Source organism: Schistocerca serialis, chromosome 1 (assembly GCF_023864345.2).
Source record: "Schistocerca serialis cubense isolate TAMUIC-IGC-003099 chromosome 1, iqSchSeri2.2, whole genome shotgun sequence".
NCBI lineage: Eukaryota > Metazoa > Arthropoda > Insecta > Orthoptera > Acrididae > Schistocerca > Schistocerca serialis.
This window is the reverse complement of record NC_064638.1, coordinates 209,477,911-209,501,755: the sequence shown is the minus strand read 5'-3', so window position 1 is coordinate 209,501,755 and position 23,845 is coordinate 209,477,911. Positions and strand designations below refer to the sequence as shown.

The following is a 23,845-nucleotide window of genomic DNA, read 5'->3' as shown; positions in this document are numbered from 1 at the left end:
ATTTTCACTTACCACACTTCCTTTACAAGCCTGACAAATCCTAATGCATCAAGATATGTCCTGTCAACTTACCCCTTCTTTTAGTCCAGTGTGCCACAAGTCTTTTTCTCCTCATTTTTATTCTGTACCAGCTCATTCCTTATTAGAGATATCTGTTCAGCTTTCTTCTGTAGCATCAAATTTCAAAATCTCCTTTCTTTTCTTTTCTTGTCTGAACCATATCGCCAACGTTTCACACAACCATTTACAGTCAATGATCGGTTCAGTTGGACCATAGGACCCAGTCCATTCTTTGTAAATACAGCCCTCACCATTATGGAACCACCACCAGCTTGCACACACAGTGACTTGTTGAATACTTGGGTCCATGGCATCATGGGGTCCGCACCACACACTAATCCTACCATCAGCTCTTATCAACTGAAATCAGCCCTCGTCTGACCAGACCACCGTTTTCCAATCGTCTAGGGTGCAACTGGTATGGTCATGGGCCCAGGAGAGGCGCTGCGGACGACACTGTGCTGTTAGCAAAGGTACTCGTGTCGGTCGTCTGCTGCCAACGGCAAACTTCGCCGCAATATCCTAACGGATACACTCTACATACGTCCTACAGAGATTTTTATGGTTATTTAACGCAGTGTTGCTTGCCTGTTAGCACTGAAAACTCTATGCAAATGCAGTTGCTCTCGTCACTAAGTAAAGCCCGTCGGCCACTGTATTGTCCGTGGTGAGATGTAATGCCTGAAATTTGGAATTCTCGGCACAATCTTGATACTGTGGGTCTCGGAATACTGAATTCCCTAGTCGTGTCCGAGGTGGAATTCCCTAGTCGTGTCCGAGGTGGAATTCCCTAGTCGTGTCCGAGGTGGAATTCCCTAGTCGTGTCCGAGGTGGAATTCCCTAGTCGTGTCCGAGGTGGAATTCCCTAGCCACGCCCGAGGTGGAATTCCCTAGCCACGCCCGAGGTGGAATTCCCTAGCCACGCCCGAGGTGGAATTCCCTAGCCACGCCCGAGGTGGAATTCCCTAGCCACGCCCGAGGTGGAATTCCCTAGCCACGCCCGAGGTGGAATTCCCTATACGTCTAGATCCAATTACCATTATATGTTCAAAGTCTGGATTCCCGTCATGCTATCACAATCACGTCTGAAAAGTTGGGACATTAATCACTTGAGTACAAATGACAGATCTGCCAGAGCACTATCCTTTTATACCTTGTGTACTCTATACTACCGTCATCTGTATATGTGCATATCGATATCCCATTACTTTTGTCACCTCAGTCTATGTCAATACGGAGGCTTGGCTGACATGCTGAAGCCATAGCTGAGTCAGCGTCACGAGCTGTGAAGAGAGAATTAACAGCTGCGCGTTCACCTTCTTCGAAAAGTTCTTGTTTTTCACCTTTTGTTTTCTAGAAGATTCTGGGTCTTTCTTATTGGTTTAAAGGAAGTATTACCAGCAGCAGTCGATGTGATTTATTATAAATAATGTATTTGTTGAAATTCTTGTTGCAAGGGCCTATAACTGGAACGTGACTATTTCGACAAGATGGTGTTCATGCAAGACCCCATCGAAGGAGGAGAGTGTTTGATGTTCTGGAGGAGCACTTTGGGGACCGCATTCTGGCTCTTAGGGTACCCAGAGGCATTGGCCTCGATTGGCCGCCATATTCTCCGGATCTGAACTCATGCGACTGCTTTCTGTGGTGCTTTATTAAAAGTGCACAGTATTAGCTCCAAAACCATTGCTGAGCTGAAAACAGGCATTCAGGAGGTCACCGACAGCATCGATGTTCCGACACTTCGGCGGGTCTTGCAGAATTTCGCTATTCGTCTGCGCCACATCATCGCCAACGATGGCAGAGCTAGTCACAACCTAAATCCGAATATCTGTACTGACGTTTACATGTTAAATAAAGTGTGTGCATGCTGTAGTTTGTAACTAATTTATGTTTTTCTTCACATAGTTCAATAATTGCCACCCTATAAATTTGTGCACAAGCTTCAGCTGTCTTAACTGCATTTCCCCTTCCGTGCGATCGCCGTTCACAATACAGCCCCAACCACTACCCTGTCCCCTCCGCTACAGCAGTGTCTCACTGGGTACGGAACAAGTTATTTCGTGCGCACTCCACATTCAAACGTTCGGCAAACTAAAATCTAGTGCCTATCACAATATCGCAATAGTCCCTTTTAAATAAAAATTGTTTTTATGCCCCTTCCCGTATTTTTCTCCGTTGCTTGCATTCATTCATGATAGGGGTTCAATTGTTTCTCCATCAGTACTGTACGCACTGTATTATCTGGAGTGCGCATTTCACGACCAAGATGACAGGTGCTTATTGATACAGTTTCTCCCACACGTTTTATTCCGTAGGATTCCGCTAAATGAAGAATTCTCTCTAGAGAATTTTAGACTGTACAGCCTGTTTCTGTCGTGAGTGAAATTCCTTATCCATGTAGGGTGATGACTGTTGCTGAAGTTTTACCTGTATATTCGTTCGGCTTCCTGCACAGTAAATCTAACTTTAATTTTGATGTCAAAGTAGTTATAGTGCTTTGTTCCATCTTTTTCAACTAGTCACGAACTGTAAACAGTGATTCGCACTGCAGACGCATCCCAGACGACTGTGTATTGTTTCTCTAGGTAGCGCCACCGACGTCGATGCGGCAAGCAGCTATTCATTAAGAAACACATTTTATAAACGTCTCAAAATGTATTTTTCATCAACGACCTCGTACAGCCTGGAATAATTGTTTCTTACCAGTGATGTTCCTAATCTCTAACTACTGATTTTACCATTATCTATCGCCTGCATAATTTTGATATTAAATTTTTTTAAAAGTTTTTCCATTCTCTACTCCAACAGATGGAATAGGCTGTCTCAGATTTGGCTTTATCATAAAACAGTTTTTAGGGTTAGTTGCACAGTTGGGTTAATGTAATCTGTTCATTAATTTTGTCGCTAATTATGTACATATGTCCTGCAAGCTGACTCGCTGTACATCATTTCGAAGAAAGAATCGTTCAAATGATCTCTGGGACATGTAAATAATTAACCAGAGAAGCTGACGACGACTGACGAAGGCGGCGACAACTCACGAAGGCGGAGGTTTGGGACACCCTGTGTGTCACAGTGGTAGCGCTTTCGGCCACTCCACGGAGCAGAGACCAGCACGCGCCACGTGCTGTGCTGGCAGAAACCTGCCGTCCTCGAGGCAGGCAGGCGACCCAAAGTCTGCGCCTGACCCGGATACAGCCGCCAACCAGAACACGCGGCCAGTCGTTGATCTTATATTTTTAATGGCGCTTTGTTGACAAACAAACTTCCGCTATCGATTACTGCGAGGACGGGTCAAGGACCTTAGGCTGCCGTTTAGTGCGGGCAGTTGTCGGAATAGGAAAGTCTTTTGAACTTTTTTTTACTTGTGTCGTCGCACGTATCTAGGATTCAGAAGTGTAATCAGTAATGTCGAACCTATAGCACGCAAGATCCCTGATTACTTTTCGTCAGCGAGCGTTTGTCCTACATGCGGAACCACTGCCCCATTTCAGAGCTTCACAGTTCCTCAGGTTGATTAGGGAGCGAGCGAATTTCAAATAGATCGTCTTCGGAGTCTGGGTGTACCGCCCCATCCTCGCATCTGACACCAGCGGTGAGGCGTCTATTTCACTTTTGTTACTTATTGAATCGCTAAACCTATTGATATGTATGTCCACTTTGACGAATAGTTATTATGGCCTCATAAAATATCTAACAGCATGTTACTGTAACATCATTAACAACTGAAATGCAGGCATCAACTTTATTTTTTACGAATGAGCTATGTGTTCTTTTCCGAAGAATAGTACTTCCAGTATTGTGTGTGTGTGTGTGTGTGTGTGTGTGTGTGTGTGTGTGTGTGTGTGTGTGTCACATCCGATCACCGTATTCACGTATCTAATTACTTTTCCACTGAAAATGTAAGCACACTCTCGAAGCACTACTGCACGAAGAATCCGCGAATCCATAAGAACTTTGACGTACCCGCTTCTATTTACGACAAGTTAACACACAGTATCAAAGCTCGTGCGCTGTCTCCCGTCGTCTCAGCAGATATCTAGTTGCTCCTCTGCCAACACTGTAGATATCTGCAGACATCGCACTAGCCTGAGCTCAGATTTGCGCGCCGGATCCGCTTCCCATTTCTACCATGGTTTCTGTTGTAATACGAGACCAGGTATTTCATGTGCTATGTAACGGTACATCCATTATAGAATATTTATGCCTAAGCTAGACATTACACAACAAATGTGTCTATCGCTCATTAACTAAGATCGGTCGTTTAAAGTACGGAAACCATATCATACAGATGACAGTCGACAACAGAAACAGAGAATCAAGAATCCAAATGATTATTGAAAGACAAAAACTGTAGATATGAACTTCTCGAAACAAATGGCGTACGATTTAAAATTGTTCTCTAAATACTCTGATGTGCGGAAACCAATTTCTAGTAAATGTACACTTGCAATAATTTGCATTATGTTGGTCGCCGAACATGTGATCTTACAATAAGAAAAAGTTTGGTGGATTTCCCAGAACCATGTTACCTGCACCTATTAGGTTTGGTTGCTAGTCACGACAGTTTTCTAGGAAAACTTCCGAAGGCAGAGCTGTACTACACTCCTGGAAATGGAAAAAAGAACACATTGACACCGGTGTGTCAGACCCACCATACTTGCTCCGGACACTGCGAGAGGGCTGTACAAGCAATGATCACACGCACGGCACAGCGGACACACCAGGAACCGCGGTGTTGGCCGTCGAATGGCGCTAGCTGCGCAGCATTTGTGCACCGCCGCCGTCAGTGTCAGCCAGTTTGCCGTGGCATACGGAGCTCCATCGCAGTCTTTAACACTGGTAGCATGCCGCGACAGCGTGGACGTGAACCGTATGTGCAGTTGACGGACTTTGAGCGAGGGCGTGTAGTGAGCATGCGGGAGGCCGGGTGGACGTACCGCCGAATTGCTCAACACGTGGGGCGTGAGGTCTCCACAGTACATCGATGTTGTCGCCAGTGGTCGGCGGAAGGTGCACGTGCCCGTCGACCTGGGACCGGACCGCAGCGACGCACGGATGCACGCCAAGACCGTAGGATCCTACGCAGTGCCGTAGGGGACCGCACCGCCACTTCCCAGCAAATTAGGGACACTGTTGCTCCTGGGGTATCGGCGAGGACCATTCGCAACCGTCTCCATGACGCTGGGCTACGTTCCCGCACACCGTCAGGCCGTCTTCCGCTCACGCCCCAACATCGTGCAGCCCGCCTCCAGTGGTGTCGCGACAGGCGTGAATGGAGGGACGAATGGAGACGTGTCGTCTTCAGCGATGAGAGTCGCTTCTGCCTTGGTGCCAATGATGGTCGTATGCGTGTTTGGCGCCGTGCAGGTGAGCGCCACAATCAGGACTGCATACGACCGAGGCACACAGGGCCAACACCCGGCATCATGGTGTGGGGAGCGATCTCCTACACTGGCCGTACACCACTGGTGATCGTCGAGGGGACACTGAATAGTGCACGGTACATCCAAACCGTCATCGAACCCATCGTTCTACCATTCCTAGACCGGCAAGGGAACTTGCTGTTCCAACAGGACAATGCACGTCCGCATGTATCCCGTGCCACCCAACGTGCTCTAGAAGGTGTAAGTCAACTACCCTGGCCAGCAAGATCTCCAGATCTGTCCCCCATTGAGCATGTTTGTGACTGGATGAAGCGTCGTCTCACGCGGTCTGCACGTCCAGCACGAACGCTGGTCCAACTGAGGCGCCAGGTGGAAATGGCATGGCAAGCCGTTCCACAGGACTACATCCAGCATCTCTACGATCGTCTCCATGGGAGAATAGCAGCCTGCATTGCTGCGAAAGGTGGATATACACTGTACTAGTGCCGACATTGTGCATGCTCTGTTGCCTGTGCCTATGTGCCTGTGGTTCTGTCAGTGTGATCATGTGATGTATCTGACCCCAGGAATGTGTCAATAAAGTTTCCCCTTCCTGGGACAATGAATTCACGGTGTTCTTAATTCAATTTCCAGGAGTGTATCTTCTTCATATTCCATGAAGTCCCTAATGAAGACTTGTCGAACAATGGTTATGAAATTTTTCATCACAGTCTCCTTGACTAGAATATTCTTAATACAAGCTCCAACAGTAGAATATTTCGAGCCAATGGATAGTATCCACATCCTCCCCGTGCTATTATTAGGGAAGTCTATAATTCTAGGCAGATAGGAAAAATCTTGCTAAATCTATATTCTCAAAATATTACGAGGAAAACACACAGTGCATGTGTTCAAACCAGTATACTCGTTACCTTTAAAAGTAAAAAAGAAGAAAGAAATCTTACAAACTTTTCAATGAATAGCGGACGACGAATAGTTCCAAGTAAAATTTGACAGTTACTGTGCCTTCCTCCTAAAGGATGCGTTAAGGACTGAATTGAATCATCTCTCACCGGGGTATCTGCACCATGTCATGAAGAGAACCTATGACACGGGAGCAGAATATTTTTCGATTCTACAGAGAAGCACTCTACACACAACATACGAAAAGAAACACTAAGACGTAACTGAAGCACAATTTAGCTGTATACCTTAAAAAGACGTCCAGAAAAAAAGGTAAACAGCGTCTATCATTAAAAAAAGAGGTTTCCAGAGCTCACAATTATCTTCATCAGCAAATAATTCAACATTGTTTGCAGTAATCTGCGTTTCAGATATGGTCACCCTTGAAATCGGATAAGCAGAATACAGAAAGAACACATTTTCCTCAGACGAGGATTACGGCAATACAAGCAGCTCAAGTTCCTGATGAAGAAAAGAACAGCTGCATATTTCAGTGAAATAATTTTCGATGAAAATGTTGTAAGCAAATTCTCAGCTAAAACTGGTAAGTTCCTATGGGACCAAACTGCTGAGGTCATCGGTCCCTAGGCTTACACACAACTTAAACTAACTTACGCTAAGGAACACACATATACACACAGGGAGCTCTATGCGCAACAGGTTCGTTGTGCTTTAATAATCATACGTATTGGTTCAAATGGCTCTGAGCACTATGGGACTTAACATCTATGGTCTTCATTCCCCTAGAACTTAGAACTACTTAAACCTAACTAACCTAAGGACATCACACAACACCCAGTCATCACGAGGAATCATACGTATTGGTACGGTATCTGAGAACGGCTTCCGCAATTTCGAGAGACAATGGTTCGAGATGCGTTTACTTGTTCCTAGGCCAACGTTAGGTAACAAAGAACTACCACTTCACACACCCCTACAGCCGTGCAATACGTATCTCCTTCCTGATGCCCAATATACACAATCTACATGCAAAGTATGTCTGTACAGGTACTCACTGCCCCACTGATAGACACCAATGACGCTTTTATGATAAACGTTCTATCATATCTGCTAATGCTATGTGTGCCATGCAGAATATCCAATTTCGAATACATCTGCATCGTCGCAGTTTGCGACGGATTACAAGATCCGTTCGTTCTATACGCTTTGCTCTTTTAACGAAGTAGCTCGTGAATGAAAGGTTTGCTTGTGACACATTCATAAGATAATTTGCTGGTCCTAAGTATAACATATTGCCGTCAGCTTAACTAATCCTGACATGTTTGACCGACTCCCACCTCCAACTTAAAAGACTTGATGTACACACACCGAAGAAACTTTTGCATCACCTCGGTTCCGAGAGTTCCGGAACCTGTACAGAAAATTGGAATACAGATCAACATAAACATCATTTCCGCACTTTTTATTGCTCATGAAAACCACACATTACATGTTGTTGCACTATACAGCGAGATCTTCAGAGGTGGTAGTCCAGATTGCTGTGCACACCGGTTCCTCTAATACCCTGTAGCAAGTCCTCTTACGCTGATGCATGCCTATATTCGTCGTGGCATACCATCCACAAGTTCATCAAGGCACTGTTGGTCCAGATTGTCCCACTCACCGGCGATTAGACTTAGATCCCTCAGAGCGGTTGGTGGGTCACGTCCTCCATAAACAGCCCTTTTCAATATATCCCATGCATGTGCGATAGGGTTCATGTCTGGAGAACATTCTGGGCACTCTAGTCGAGCGATGTCATTATCCTGAAAGAAGTCATTCACAAGATGTGCACGATGGGAGGGGAGGGGGGGGCGCGAATTGTCGTCCATGAAGACTTAAGTCTCGTCAATATGCTGCCGATATGGTTGCACTATCGGTCGGAGAATGGCAGTCACTTATCGTACAGGCGTTACGGAGCCTTCCATGACCACCAGCGGCGTACGTCGGCCCCACATAATGCCACCCCAAAACGGCAAGGAACCTCCACCTTGCTGCACTCGCTGGACAATGTGTCTAAGGCGGTTAGCCAGACCAGGTTGCCTCGAAACAAGTCTCCGACGATTGTCTGGTTGAAGGCATATGCGACACTCATCGGTGACGAGAACGTGATGCCAATACTGGGCGGTCCATTCGGCATGTTGTTGGGCCCATCTGTACCGCGCTGCATGGTGTCATGGTTGCCAAGATGGACCTCGCCAAGGACGTCCGAAGTGAAGCTGCGCATCATGCAGCCTATTGCGCATATTTTGATCCGTAACACGACGTCCTGTGGCTGCACGAAAACCATTGTTCAACATGGTGGCGTTGCTGTCAGGGTTCCTTCTAGTCATAATCCGTAGGTAGCGGTCATCCACTGCAGTGGTGGTCCTTGGGCGGCCTGAGTGAGGCATGTTATCGACAGTTCCTGTCTCTCTCTGCATCTCCTCCAGTCCGAACAACATCTGTTTGGTTCACTCCGAGACGCCTGGTCACTTCCCTTGTTGAGAGTCATTTCTGACACAAAGTAACAATGTGGACGCGATTGAACCGCGGTATTGACCGTCTAGGCATCGTTGAACTACAGGCAACACGAGCCGTGTACCTCCTCCCTGGTGAAATGACTGGAACTGATCGGCTGTCGGACCCCCTCCGTCTAATACGCGCTGCTCATGCATTGTTGTTTACGTCTTTGGAGGGGGGGGGGGGGGGGTTAGTGACGTCTCTGAACAGTCAAAGGGACGATGTCTGTGATGCAATATCCACAGTCAATGTCCATCTTCCAGAGTTCTGGGAACCGGGGTGATGCAAAACGTTTTTTGATATGTGTATTTATGACATCAATAAGTGCTTCAAGGCAACGTCCTTAGTGTAGATAAATACCTTTTTTCGGCTTAATTTAAGAGCAGAACTGCGAGACAACGGCTTAGAACATAATAAATAATAAAAAATTAAAATTTTTCTTTATAATCGCATACAGTTAACTGAATAACGACATAGGTGAAGTCCTTAAATAGCCCGTTTTGTGGAATAGCGGGGAATTTCAAATATAGGCAAAAAAGAAACCGAACAAATTAATTCTCTTTAACAAGTTAGTAAGTCTTTGAATGTGCAGTACAGTGCCATTGACAGGTTCACAATATCCGAATTTACATGCTGTTAGCATTGTCATAAATATGTTACTCAAAGAATGTGATCAGCAAACGTCTTCGGCATGTGCTAAGAAACCGGTATAGGTAACATGCTGATAACGGGCATATATACAGGATGTCTCTTGTAAGAGTCGTCAGAGGTCTTTTCTCTGATGTTTCGGCAAGTACCTGCAATTTCATTTTTGCATTGTGTAGCTGGACAGGAAGTAGAAAGCCATTAGAAACAGAACTGACGACAAATGAACTTTCCCTACACCTTCCTTCTGCGACTGACTACTGAACGTTTACCGACAACGATGAGAAAAGCGCATTTGGGATTAGCATATCTTCCGAACGTTCGAGGTGATGAGATGCAGAATCAATAATCCGGTTCGCATACACAAGGAAGTTCTTCCAATGAAGTTATACGTCTGATAGAACTGACATTCTTTTAAAGGCAGAAATATTCTAATCTAATAATAGCCTCCCCTTTTCACGTATTGTTCATGAGTGCTTCTCTTGAACAGCGGGGCAAATGTGTTCTCTAAAGTAAATATGGACTAAGAAATTTATCAAGGATTGCGTACAGAAGTGCTCTTCTGGGGTAGTTCAAAATGGTTTAAATGGCTCTGAGCACTATGCGACTTTACTTCTGAGGTCATCAGTCGCCTAGAACTTAAAACTACTTAAACCTAACTAACCTAAGGACATCACACACATCCATGCCCGAGGCAGGATTCGAACCTGCGACCGGAGCGGTCGCTCGGCTCGAGACTGCAGCGCCCAGAACCGCACGGCCACTCCGGCCGGCTGGGGTAGTGAGACAGACCCTACGAAAGGAAGAAGAAAAAATTAGACAACGCGAAGAAAGTTTCCTATACAAAATCGCTGGTCTGTAACAAAGTTCTAAAGTTGTGCATCTCGAACACTGCATACAAGTGAAGCAGGGCGCAGGCAATATTATGAGAAAGAAACTGGGTATGTTAAACGCGTTGGAGCTCTAGGCCAAGAAAACGTGCAACATTAGACTATAGAAATGTCTTTACGTTGGACAGTGTTTTGGTGTCAACTGGGTCCGTTGAGATCACATGGATGGTGTCGTCATTGCCTCCTCCCACCATCCTACTCCCCATCCCCTCGATGTGTCACTCCTCCCAACCGATTAGTGCTACAGTTACGCGTCGAAGAGGTGTTGTTTCTGGAAGTGTTTTGCGTTACCGTCAAGACTTCGCTGACTTCAAATCAATAGCGGTCTTTTACATGCCATTACAGAATTTTGGAGTTTATCACTACGACGTCTGTTCACAAAAAATTCCGGAACATCTGTAATTTCGCGCCAACGGCTTGTTGGAGAAACACGGCTGGTATCCCTGCACACGCCTATGTTTAATGTGTAACTGCCGGAAGTTTCATTGTTGTATGTGTTAGTTATTGTTCAGCGCTGTATTGAAGAGAAAGTAGTGTCGCGAGAGAGGCACGCCAAATGATGCCGGAAGCCTACGCTGATGAGTTCTTAAACCGAACTCGGTGTTACGAATGGTTCACACGGTTTAAAAATGGTCGGATGGAAGTTAAAAGATAGACCTCAGGGTGACCTTCGACCTTTACCTACGACGCACATGTCAGGAACATCAACGAAATTGTGCGTGCCAATACAAGACAGACTGCTTGAGAGATGGCAGAAGAATGCAACATTTCAGTTGCATCATGTCATGAAATCCTTAAAATGTTCAAATGTGAGCGAAGTCCCAAAGGATCAAACTGCTGAGGTCATCAGTCCCTAGACACTACTTGAACTAACTTATTCTAAGGGTAACACACACACCTATGCCCGAGGGAGGACTCTAACCTCTGACGGGAGGGGCCGCGCAATTCGTGACATGGCGCCTCAAATCGTGCGGCCTCTCCGCAGGCATGAAATCCTTACACAGCATCTTGGAGTGTATCGTATTACCGCCAAGTTCGTCCCAAAGCTCTCGAGTCAAGACCAGAGAAACCTCTTCGCAATCTGGATCGCGCAAATGAGAATGAGATGTTCCTTAACAGAATGTAAACTGGTAATGAGACGTGGCTCTCCTGTTATGTTGAGATGAAGGTTCAATCTTCACAATTGGTCGGGAAAGGTTCTCAAAGACCAAAATAAAGATAAAGCTCGTCATGTCTGGTCAAATATCAAAGATGCTGGTAGTCTTCTTTGACTTTGAAGGATTAGTTCAGCATGATTTCGTGCCACAGGGAAAAACTGTTAATCGATGGTACTATCGGGACGTGCTGCGACGCCTGCGAGAAGAATGTGAGAAGGAAACAGCCTGAAATGTGGCGAGACAATTCATGGCTCTTGGATCACGATAATGAGCCCTAAATTTCATCGCTGTTGGCTCGTCACTATTGCACAAAAAATGAAATCACTGTGCTGTTCATATTCCGTACTCTCCAAACCTGACCCCTGCAGATTTTTTTTATTTCCAACGTGGAAAACACCATTGAAAGGACGAAAATTTGCAACGATAGACGAGATGAAAGAAAATTCGCAGACGAGGCTTCATGCGATCCAGCAAGAGGCGTGCCAAGACTGCTTCCGGAGGTGGAAACTGCTCTAGGAGCGATGTATCAATAGTGGAGGACAGTATTTGAAGGAGACCATGCACAATAAGAAAAAGATAAGTGTTTGAAAAAAATTGTGGACAAATTTCCGAAATTTTTTGAATAGATCTCGTATGTCACTTGGCTAGCACAAGGAAGAGTTTCACTCAGATGCCAGTGGTCATTCCGTTGCTAACAAGTCTTATTATACCTTCCAAAGCGGGAGCGATGGCTCCCCTGTTGCTCTTTCGGGACGAGCTTGGTACTGGCACAAGATGGGTACCAACAACGTTCGAAATGAAAGTTACACAAATGCTGGACCGTTTAACATGCCACGCTCAGAATGAAAATTTTCCTTCTGGAGACGATCACGTTATACATTGTGTTTTGGTGTCAATTTGGTCGACGAGATCACATGGGTGGTGTTGTCATATTGCTGAGCCTAAGATCGAGGAACTTTTCCAAACTTAGAGCCTCAAATTAAAAAGGAATGCCAATACTAAGTTTTCTTGTAGTAGATTGGTCTGCTACTCAACAAAAATCCCTGTGACCATCGCGTCACTTGTTGTGCCAGCTTTTTTACAACATTAACAAAGGAAGTGCTCCTGGCAAACGTAATTCTCAACCAACTCTCCCTCCCCGAATCGTGAAAGAACTGAAAACAGGGCTGATGCGAGTGGGCTCTTTAATTGTTCGGTAGCCAGCATGAACAACTGCCAAATGTGCATTATTGCCCAGGAGGACATGTTCCTTGCCGAGAGTCCGATATTGAGCTCTATGTTGTATCAAACACTCTCGTCGTTTATGTCTGTTATCCCACTTTCCCATGTGGTGAAATCTGTACCATTTTTCGTTATAAATATACCACTCCACCTCTATTACTTATGTAATGTGTCTCATGTCGTCCATCATTGCCTGCGACTATCCCTGGACAACATTGTGTCTGTTCCTTGGCAGTTGTCACTCAGTGTATGAACTCATGTTCAACATACGTACGAAAAGTCGGATTGGGACGGCTGGAAAAGAAAAGTCCGAGAACTTTAAGATCGCGCTTCTAGCGATGTCACAAAAAAGTATACCTGATACGTACGTATCTTCGACCGCCGCTCGTGCCAAGTGACTGCTTTCATAATGCTATTCCCCATTGGCAGCGTCAGTGCGATGGGGGGCCGGTGGCACTATGTGGGAGAAGCGTCCATCCACGTGTGGGTAGTTGTGAGGCCGCTGTCCTTGGCGGCAGTGAGCTGGCGGCTCGCTCGCATTACCTCTGCAGGCTGCTGCTGCTGCTGCTGCTGCTGCAGCTGCTGGTGCTGGCTTTGCCGCGTGGCCTTGCGCGCCGGCGACAAAAGAAGCGGCCAGGGAAAGCACAGCAACGGTTCTGCCGCATGCCCTTGGGCGTCGCTGCTCCGTACGGTTGCTACTGCTGTATTACCACTGGACGGAGCTCTTGCCTCTAAACAACATTCGCGGTTTCAAACTGCCGAGTTGTTCTTCCTTTGAAACACGCCGTAGATCAATACAATTGCACTGAGGTGACGAAAGTAATAAGCTAGTGATATGCACAAATACAGTATCGCGTACACAAGGTATAAAACGGCAGAGCATCGGTGGAGCTGTGAGTCATGTGTAAAGGTGTCCGTCGTGATTATGGCCGCACGACGGCAATTAAAAGACTTTGAACGCGGAATGGAAGTTCCATCTGGAGACATGGGACGTTCCATTTCTGAAACTGTTAGGGAATTGAATATACCAATACCCATATGCGGCTTTTCGCGGATTATGCTGTAGTATACAGAGAAGTTGCAGCATTAGAAAATTGCAGCGAAATGCAGGATGATCTGCAGCGGATAGACACTTGGTGCAGGGAGTGGCAACTGACCCTTAACATAGACAAATCTAATGTATTGCGAATACATAGAAAGAAGGATCCTTTATTGTATGATTATATGATAGCGGAACAAACACTGGTAGCAGTTACTTCCGTAAAATATCTGGGAGTATGCATGCGGAACGATTTGAAGTGGAATGATCATATAAAATTAATTGTTGGTAAGGCGGTGCCAGGTTGAGATTCACAGGGAGAGTCCTTAGAAAATATAGTTCATCAACAAAGGAGGCGGCTTACAAAACACTCGTTCGACCTATACTTGAGTATTGCTTATCAGTGTGGGATCCGTACCACATCGGGTTGACTGAGGAGATAGAGAAGATCCAAAGAAGAGCGGCGCGTTTCGTCACAGGGTTATTTGGTAAGCGTGATAGCGTTACGGAGATGTTTAGCAAACTGAAGCGGCGGACTCTGCAAGAGAGGCGCTCTGCATCGCGGTATAGCTTGGCTCTGGCTCTGAGCACTATGCGACTTAACTTCTGAGGTCATCAGTCGCCTAGAACTTAGAACTAATTAAACCTAACTAACCTAAGGACATCACACACATCCATGCCCGAGGCAGGATTCGAACCTGCGACCGTAGCGGTCGCTCGGTTCCAGACTGTAGCGCCTAGAACCGCACGGCCACTCCGGCCGGCTGTGTAGCTTGCTGTCCACGTTTCGAGAGGGTGCGTTTCTGGATGAGGTGTCGAATATATTGCTTCCCCCTACTTATACCTCCCGAGGAGATCACGAATGTAAAATTAGACAGATTCGAGCGCGCACGGAGGCTTTCCGGCAGTCGTTCTTCCCGCGAACCATACGCGACTGGAACAGGAAAGGGAGGTAATGACAGTGGCACGTAAAGTGCCCTCCGCCACACACTGTTGGGTGGCTTGCGGAGTATAAATGTAGATGTATATGTCAAGAGTGAGCCGAGAATACCAAATTAACGGGCAATGCAATGGCCGAGGGTCTTCACTTAACAACAGAGATCAGCAGCGTTTGCGTAGAGTTGTCAGTGCTAAACTACAAGCAACAGTGCATGAAATAACTGCAGAAATTAATGTGGGACGTACAACTAACGTACCCGTTAGGACAGTGTGGCGAAATTTGGCGTTAATGGCCTAAGGTAGCAGACGACCAACGCGAGTTCCTTTGGTAATAGCACAACATTGCCCGCAGCTCCTCTCCTGTGCTCGTGGCGATATCTGCGGACCCTAGGCGACTGCAAAACCGTGGCTTTAGTCAGATGAGTTCAGATTTCAGCTGCTAACATCTGATAGTAGGCTTCGAGTATGGCGCGGACCTCACCAAGCCATGGACCCGTGTTGACAACAAGGAAATGTGCAAGCTATTGGTAGCTCCATAATGGTGTAAGCTGTGTTTACATGAAACAGACTGGGTCCTCTAGTCCAGCTGTACAAATCATTGACTAGAAATGGTTATTTTCGGATTCTTGGAGACCATTCGTAGCCGAACGACGATGGATGACATTGCACCGTGTCACTGGGCCGCAATTTTTCGCGATTGGTTTGAATTCGACAATTCGAACGAAAGATCTGGCCACCCGGATCGCCCGACGTGAGTCCCATCGAATATATATGGAACTAAATCGGGTCAGTTCGGGAACAAAATCGGGTCAGTTCGTGCACAAAATCCTACACTGGCAACACTTTCGCAATTATGGGCGACTATAGAGGCAGCATGGCTCAATACTTCTGCAGGGTACTTCCAACGATTTGTTGAGTCCATGCAACGTCGAGATGCTGCACTATGCCGGGCAAAAAGAGGTCCAACATGATGTTAGGAGGTATCATACGTCTTCTGTTACCTCAATTTATGGCTCTTTGCTGAGCTACCAATTTGGTTTTACTTCTACTGCTCCCAACGGTAATGATGTACAACGCGGCCCGAGCCTTCACGGTGCAACGATAAAGATGGCAGACATCCCCACTGTGAGCACTTTCAGGTAAAGACTAATGGTTGGGAACATAGTTTTTTTTTTTAAAATCCTTTATCGTTTGAATCTCTGGCAATCCTCAACTGTTTTTACGTCGTTACAGTCGGTTGCAAATTTCTTCAGTTAACAGAAAACAATAAAAATCTCTTATTCGACTTCATTTTTTCGAAAAGGATCTCTCCAGTTCTATCCGGTCACAATCGTTCAGTCATCGACAAACATTACTCCATGAGGAGTGGTAGTGATAAAAATAGTTTATGTCATTTATTTGTTTAATCGTATGGCTAGGGCCCCCCGTCGGGCAGGCCGTTCGCCGGGTGCCGGTCCTTCAATTTGACGCCACTTCGGCGACCTGCAGTAGATCAGGATGATGATGACAGCGCAACACCCAGTCCCTGGGAGGAGAAAATTCCCCGACTCAGCCGGGAATCGAACGCGGGCCCAGAGGATTGACAATCCGCCACGCTGACCATTCAGCTACATTGAATCAGATAAACTAACATTGGGAACACTCTGAATGTGGTCTTTTCCATATTACAAATACCACAGTTTTCTCAACTCCCATGATAAGTAATAAAATTTACGAATCAATTCCGAGATTTAGGGTTATAATTTATTTGAAAGTGAAAAACCCCTTCTTTGGTTCAGCGAATAGTTGGGGAAGTGCCTTACTATGATTGCCACAGTCAAACTGAATTTGTTGAGCTTCTGGGAACGAAGTGGAAGTATTCTGTTGATAACTGATACATCGAGTGTTGTCGCTTTTCTTGTTTTTGTTTTGTGAAACCAAATTTTTCAAGAGCCTGTCCTTTTTTTCAGCGTCACTACTTATTTCGTTTATCAGTATCAGATGGAAAATCCTCCGAGAGTAACTCCATTATTTTCTCTTCAACTATCTTGCCATAGCCTGTCATGTGAAACCTGAAGCTGACGTGACTTACAAGTACATAATTTTTTATACGTAATTTTCTAAAAAATTCGTTATTTTGTATTTCTAAACAATTATTAGCATGAAGAAGTTCGTATTATCGCAGGAAAGAAATTGATCTGAAGCGACATAATACATTTACGGAAGTTCTGCGGTATGTTAATAATGTACCAAACTAAGAACAAACAGGGCGCGATAGTTCAGCCAGGTTTCGAACGTTAGGGAATACTATGAGCTTTTCCTTTAAAGTGTCCTGAGACTTTTTTGGCGCATAATTTTTCATCCGTCTAGGCATAGCTATTGCAGCAGTCGAAAGCGGCACCACGGTAGATAGAGATCACTTCCGTAAACAACAGAAACTGCTTAAGTTCGACAAAATGGCTCTGAGCACTATGGGACTTAACTTCTAAGGTCATCAGTCCCCTAGAACTTAGAACTACCCAAACCTAACTAAACTAAGGACATCACACACACCCATGCCCGAGGCAGGATTCGAACCTGCGACCGTAGCGGTCGCGCGGTTCCAGACTGTAGTGCCTAGAACCGGTCGTCCACTGCGGCCGGCTAAGTTCGACACTTCAGTAAGCATAGTGGCCTGAATAATCCATTGTCAGCACTCGTCCGTAGCTCATGATCTAGTGGCTAGCGTTGCTGCATGTGGATCATGGGGTTCCGGGTAAGATTCCCGGCCGGGCTGGGGATTCTCTCTGCCCAGGGACTGGGTGTTTGTGTTATCATCATCATCATCATCATCATCATCATCATCATCATCATCATCATCATCATCATCATCATCATCAGTGACAGTTGCTAGATTGGACCATGTAAAAAAATAGGACTGTGCAAAAATTGGGACTTAGTACGAGCGCTGACGACCGCGCAGTTGAATGGCTCTGGGCACTATGGGACTCAACTGCTGTGGTCATAAGTCCCCTAGAACTTAGAACTACTTAAACCTAACTAACTTAAGGACATCACACACATCCATGCCCGAGGCAGGATTCGAACCTGCGACCGTAGCGGACGTGCGGTTCCAGACTGTAGCGCCTTTAACCGCTCGGCCACTCCGGCCGGCTCCGCGCAGTTGAGCGCCATACAAACCAATCATCTTCATTGTCAGCTCGAAATCATTTGACTCCAATGGTTGCACTCTTCGTTCGTAATAGAGATGTAACAGTTCCTCCACCAGCACTTTCCACACCGTGTTCTTCGAAGTATAGATTTCACGGTCCGGTAAGCGGGATATTTTAGCTGAATATTCTCCCATGTGATCCATTTTGTCAAATTCTATACACAAACCAGTCTGTGTCTTGGGATCTTAGTTAGCATAAACTGGTTCGTTCGAGACACAGCCAGCTATCTTCAGCAAAGGCGAATGTACAAACAGCACGCTTTTGGTTGCAGGTCAAAACCCTCCACAAATGTGATCGTCAAACATTTTTACTCAACTGCCAATACTGACATTATAGGGCGCATCCTCGGGCTGCGTAGGTACCGACCTTATGACTGTCTGGTAACCCACATAAATTAGTATGTTATGAGCCTTCAATACATTACCGCGATAAGCTGGCCGTCGGCTCCCACATATTGATCGCTAAGTCGATCGTTCCTTGTTTCAGACTGCCGCCATCCTCAGCGACCTTAAACTGGGGACACTCATTGCCTGGCGAAGTGTTGTTGCGTTGTCTGTGCGAGCGGATGGTTAATAGATTAATAACAGTAACTGTAATTACGTTCAAATGCATTATACAATTTGGGACACAATCACAACTGTTTACTAAATGTTTTGAACATCATTTTTCTTCTAATCATTGCGTTGTATTACTGCAGGCTTAATTTCATATCGTTTGTTGGAAATATTTATCGCATTTGAAAAAGACGGTCTCTATACCGCGCGTTCGCGAATCCATGGCACTTCCTTGTCAAAATTTATACCACAGCAGTTTGCTGGTAAGGGTCGTGCACATACTGTCGGTACTGGAAGATAAACAATAAAACCTTCCTCATCCCACATATTCTAACCCCGCAATGGTCGCGGCACTTTCCCTTCTGCCTCTTAGGTAAGCAGCCAACTTAAAGCCTACTTGGCTCATGGCAGAAATCCCTTCACCCTAAAAATTAAGTAAATCTTAAAATATTATTGTCTCCGTAATTGTTTGTTACTGAGCAGGGAAACTACACTCTTACGAAGCTCTTAACGTTAGCTGACGGTTTTGGGTTCAGTTGCTAGTTGCATATCATAAAATGCGGCTGAGAACCGCAGGCCGCACGAATACTTGATTTTGCCAACATGTACGCTCACTCCAGCACTCTTCAGTAACAGAGAACGCGTCAATGAATACACAGCGACAGCAGCGTCGCCATTCTCAGACTAGTCATACCTGCGGAACAGCGGAAGCAAAGAAGGCAGCCGGTACAACACTAACTTAAGAGCGACGCCTGATTTCTAGTGCATGCATCCCTCTACATTACACTCGTACTTATTCTGTTTCTCATCTCTGACGTATAACTGTGTTGAGGTAGTCTTGAAGGATAGTTACACTGCGAAAGAGAAAGAGGGATTTTCTTCACAGTTATATGTGGCACTTCAATTTCCGCTAAATAGATTCTGCATAACTCACAGGTAACATGCAAGATTTTTTTATTGAACATAATTTTCGAGGACGTGCCTCACATAATTACTCATTCAAGTTCTCTTAACGTCTGAAATATTCGTATCATATCACAGGTTCTAGAAATATTCAATTTCGGATTTGCTATCGTTCGTATAACTTTTGTTCTAAAGTATTCAGCGAGTACTGTATAGTGGTGCTTCAAATTGATCTTAAAATTTGCCACGAAAAGAGATTATTGTATTTTCTGCTTAGATTTTCTGGTAATGCCGATAATGTCTTTTGCCTTATTAGTCTTAAGCGACGAACTTCATGCGTAAGACAACAGAGGAACAGAATACCAGCTCTGATAGTAACTACTGCAATGGTATGGCGATGCTCCCTTTGGGGACGAAAAAGAAACAGCCTTTTCGATAGACATTGATACATAGAAGCGGTTATCTGTGTTCCAGGCGCAACTTCCCATTGTTCCTACCTTTACGAACATACTGTAACGATTTTAAAAGCAACAATTTTACGTTACAATAACTGTACCTTACAGCGATTCATCTACTTTGGCGGTCATATCTACTGGGATATGTAAAGAACGTTTCCCATCAATGGAGGGAGGCGCACTATAACTAATGTTTTAACTCAGTTCACTGAATGTTTGAATTCCAGAGTCAAGTGACAAAAAGGTGAGAAACGTCTATCTATCCTTCAGGCTTTCTGGGAGAAATCAATGATCAACCAAATTAATCAGTAGTATCTTCGTATACCAGAACGCGATAAACTTCTGGTTAAGTGTAACGCAGCGGGTCATAAATTAAATAGCAGGGACAGAGGATTGTTTAAATTGTTTAAATCCCGTCACAAACTATGTCAGTGCTCTCCCCCCCCCCCCCCCCAATCATAGATAAGCACCTATTGAAGATGAATTTTTAGGATATTTTCTTGACGAAATTTTTGTTGCATAAAAAGTTTATACTTTTTGGCGCAGCCTTTTGGTCTTCAATTTCTGTCAGACTAATTGTTGAAGGTGTTGGGAAACAATCACTAGAGCGGTGCGCGGTGTATTCCGTCCATAGGGTGGTTGGGGGCAAGACAAGAGAACAACGACATCTAGACACGAGAGGAAGGCAAGTAACGAAGTTGACGAAACATCGCGAAAAGAATGACGACATTAATTCGGATACAAACTCAGAAAGTTAGAGTTTGATATGCGTGCTCCAAACTGTTGCATTTTACACTGGTACTTAGGCCATATTAGACTAGTAGATAAGAGCAAAAAGAATAGCATCTGTACTTACATGTTTTTTCCGCCTAGATGGGAATAGTAGCTATAACGGGTAACGACTCGTCATTCTTCTGTACTCCATCTGGACACAGAAAACAAATGTATGATTAATGAACACAATATTTGTTGAAGTGAGTAATGCTAATTGTATTATGTGATCAAAACAAAGTTCGTACGTGAAAATGTGCTTATGGTTCTAAAGTTAAGTGCGACCTCTGGCATGTGATAGACGAAACGAAACGTAGATGCCAGCGAAAAACTGTAATAACTGTAAGTAATCATATTTACATAAAAAATAAGACTAACTGTTTGAAAGTCTACAAATATAGCATTTCAAAACAAAACTATCATTCTAAAATCATTTGATGAAGGGAAAAAAACAACGCGTCACGAACAAAATACATCGCAGCAAAAGGAGTTTTTATTTACAAAACGAACGTTTTCCAGAGCACAGTGAAGCTGCCGCTGCCGCCTTCAAGGAGCTGTTCCCCTGGATGCCGACAGATTTACACCTTCCCATCGGTATGACAAAGAACGTATTTGCGATTTATCAGACCACGCCAACGTCTAGTGGCGATGGTCACGTGCCCATTTCACTCGTAGCTGCCGATGTGGTGGTGTTAACATTGGCACATCCATGAGTCGTTGACTGCGGAGGCCCATCTTTATGAGTGTTCGGTGCACTGTGTGTTGGACACACTTGTACTCTGCCCTGTACTGAAGTCTTGTGTTAGTTCCACCACAGTTCGCCGCCTGTTCTGTTTTACCGGTCTGCTCAGCCTGCGACGTCCGACATCTGGAATGAAGGGTGGCCACCCAGCTCCACGACCTCTGGACGTGGTTTCACCTTGGTTTCGTCACGTGTTGAATACAGTCATCACAGCACTCCTCGAACATCCGCCAAGTCGTGCAGTTTCCCAAATGCTCGTGCCGAGCCCTCGGGCTATCATAATTTGCCCTCGGTCAAACTCAGATACATCGCGCGCCTTCCACAACGCACGGACAGCACGCTCACTGATACTGCATGCGTCTGATTAGCTGTCACTAGTCCCGAGACGGCAGTATGTCAGTGGTCATAATGTACTGGCTGATCAGTGTAAATCTATGTGTCTATCGTCGACTTCACATTATTTTATTATTTTACATTTTGTATCTTATTTCCACAGTATTGTGTGTGTGTGTGTGTGTGTGTGTGTGTGTGTGTGTGTGTGTGTGTGTGTGTGTGTATTCTTATGATAAACTTATACCGAACTTTTTTCTAGTTTGCGTCTTAGCTTTATGAAATTGTTTGTGATAATGTATTTGCTCGTAAGTTATAATTTATGATATTGGAGAGAATTTTACAAGTCTTGTCCTCAAGAAGCAATATTCACGAATTTGTAGCACTGGGATATACTGCTACACTATATAGCAGTACAAACTTTTGTTTCCTCATGATTTGCTTAAGTTCTTAATGTTAGCACGACTTTTCTTCATACTGAATCGCTGTAACATTCCAATAAACTGTCAACACAAAAATGGAAGTTTCGATAGCTCTACTAAACAAAAAATATTACTTCACATTCTAAGATGAAACACTGGAGCTCACTTAGTTTCCTGTTTTACCATTTTATTGGCCTATAAGGCTTGATTAAAACTCATTTCCTTGAACACATCGGACACACTATTTTCGAGAAAAAGAGGTAGTAGTACGGTAGATGTCTGACACCCAATGAACGTTCACACTACGTGTACGTCAAGTAAGGCAGCTCATGAAAGAAAACAAATGTTGGTGTGTCGCAAGGGGCGGTGTTGTGGTCGGTTCTCTACACACTATTTACACTTGGCGTGCCTATCGCAAACCACGTAGGCGGACGAAGCTTGAATGTGTGACAGATTCATCGATTGACCCAGTAACCAGCTGGGTCTTGAAGTGGCTCCTGACTTTCAACAAGACAAAAGCAAATGTATTATATGCGTCGGAACATCCTGGTGAACTTACAGACTGTCCACATTCACAGGAACAGAGTGCTACAGAGCAGAACTGTGCCTCACCTCATCGTTACGTAGTTGACTCGGTTGACGTGGCACCAGCACGCTCAGAGACTTCGGGGGAGGCGCTGAGTCGTTTCAAGCACCTCTGTGTAGCTACATCAGTGTTACCAGAAAAAGTCTGCGTCATTCTGCAGAAGCCACTGCTGCGACCGGTTCTGAAGTATGCCTTTATTGGGTAGGGCGGAGTAGCACCAGCCCGAGTTAAAGCAGAATCAAATCTACAACCTAAAAACACACACAGTGTATCAGGGACAGCACCAGAAGCAATGCCTTTAACCTTTATTCTTCGCTGTGATAACAGCAGCCTTCAACTCAACTTTATACAGAGTCACGCGCGAGCGACGATGACGACTCTGGCTTGGAGTTGTACATGCGCAACAGCATTGAACGGCACACAATAGGGTGTCGCTATCGTCGTCATCGTCGATCGCGTGCGACTGCGTCTAAGGCTATTGTCTATAGTTGAGTTGAAGACTGCTGTTATCATAGCGAAGAATAAAGTTAAAGGCATTGCTTCTCGTGCTGTTATTGATGGACCGTCGTGATTCTAGGTTGTAGATTTGATTTTGCTGTAACTCGGACTGGTGCTACTTCGCCTGGTAACCGTGATGGTTGGTTAACTTGTATTTGCTAGATGTGGAGGTATAAGTGAGTACGGTGGCCTTGAGAGTTTTGCTCGTAGAAATGCAATTTTTTTATCGTTCTTTTCATTTTATTGAAGTTATAGGTGTTAGCAGTTCTTATTTAGTTCCTGCGCAAGCTTTGTTTATACGTACTCGTGGTCGCAGGAAGGTAGATGTTGATGAGGCTGTATATTTTTGATGTAAAGGACATAGCAGTTGACAAGACACGTCTAGCCAACACACGGAAAGTCTACAAGTCGCACAATCAGCGGGCGTTTTCGGCAGACTGCGGGATGCTTTTACGAGGAAGCGTCATATCAAAACACTTGGCCACAAAATCCATAGTAATATCAACACGAGAGAGCCAGATGAACTGACTAGGTAGCCAGCACCGGATGAATGTAAGCGTCAAGAGAACTGAGTCCGGTTCTGAGCAGCGGCTCTGATTAGTTTGGAC

The 23,845-nt window shown here is 45.1% G+C and overlaps 1 protein-coding gene across 3 annotated transcripts in view; it reads right to left on the bottom strand.

Annotated features, from left to right (window-relative positions):
* Positions 1 to 23,845, bottom strand: part of LOC126465978 (kelch-like protein 26) — a 332,331-nt gene that overhangs the window by 111,699 nt on the left and 196,787 nt on the right. For all 3 annotated transcript variants that reach the window (XM_050096350.1, XM_050096348.1, XM_050096349.1), the window contains exon 2: positions 20,745 to 20,813. The gene's annotated coding sequence lies outside the window, so the exon portion shown is untranslated. The remainder of the gene's footprint in view (positions 1 to 20,744; positions 20,814 to 23,845) is intronic.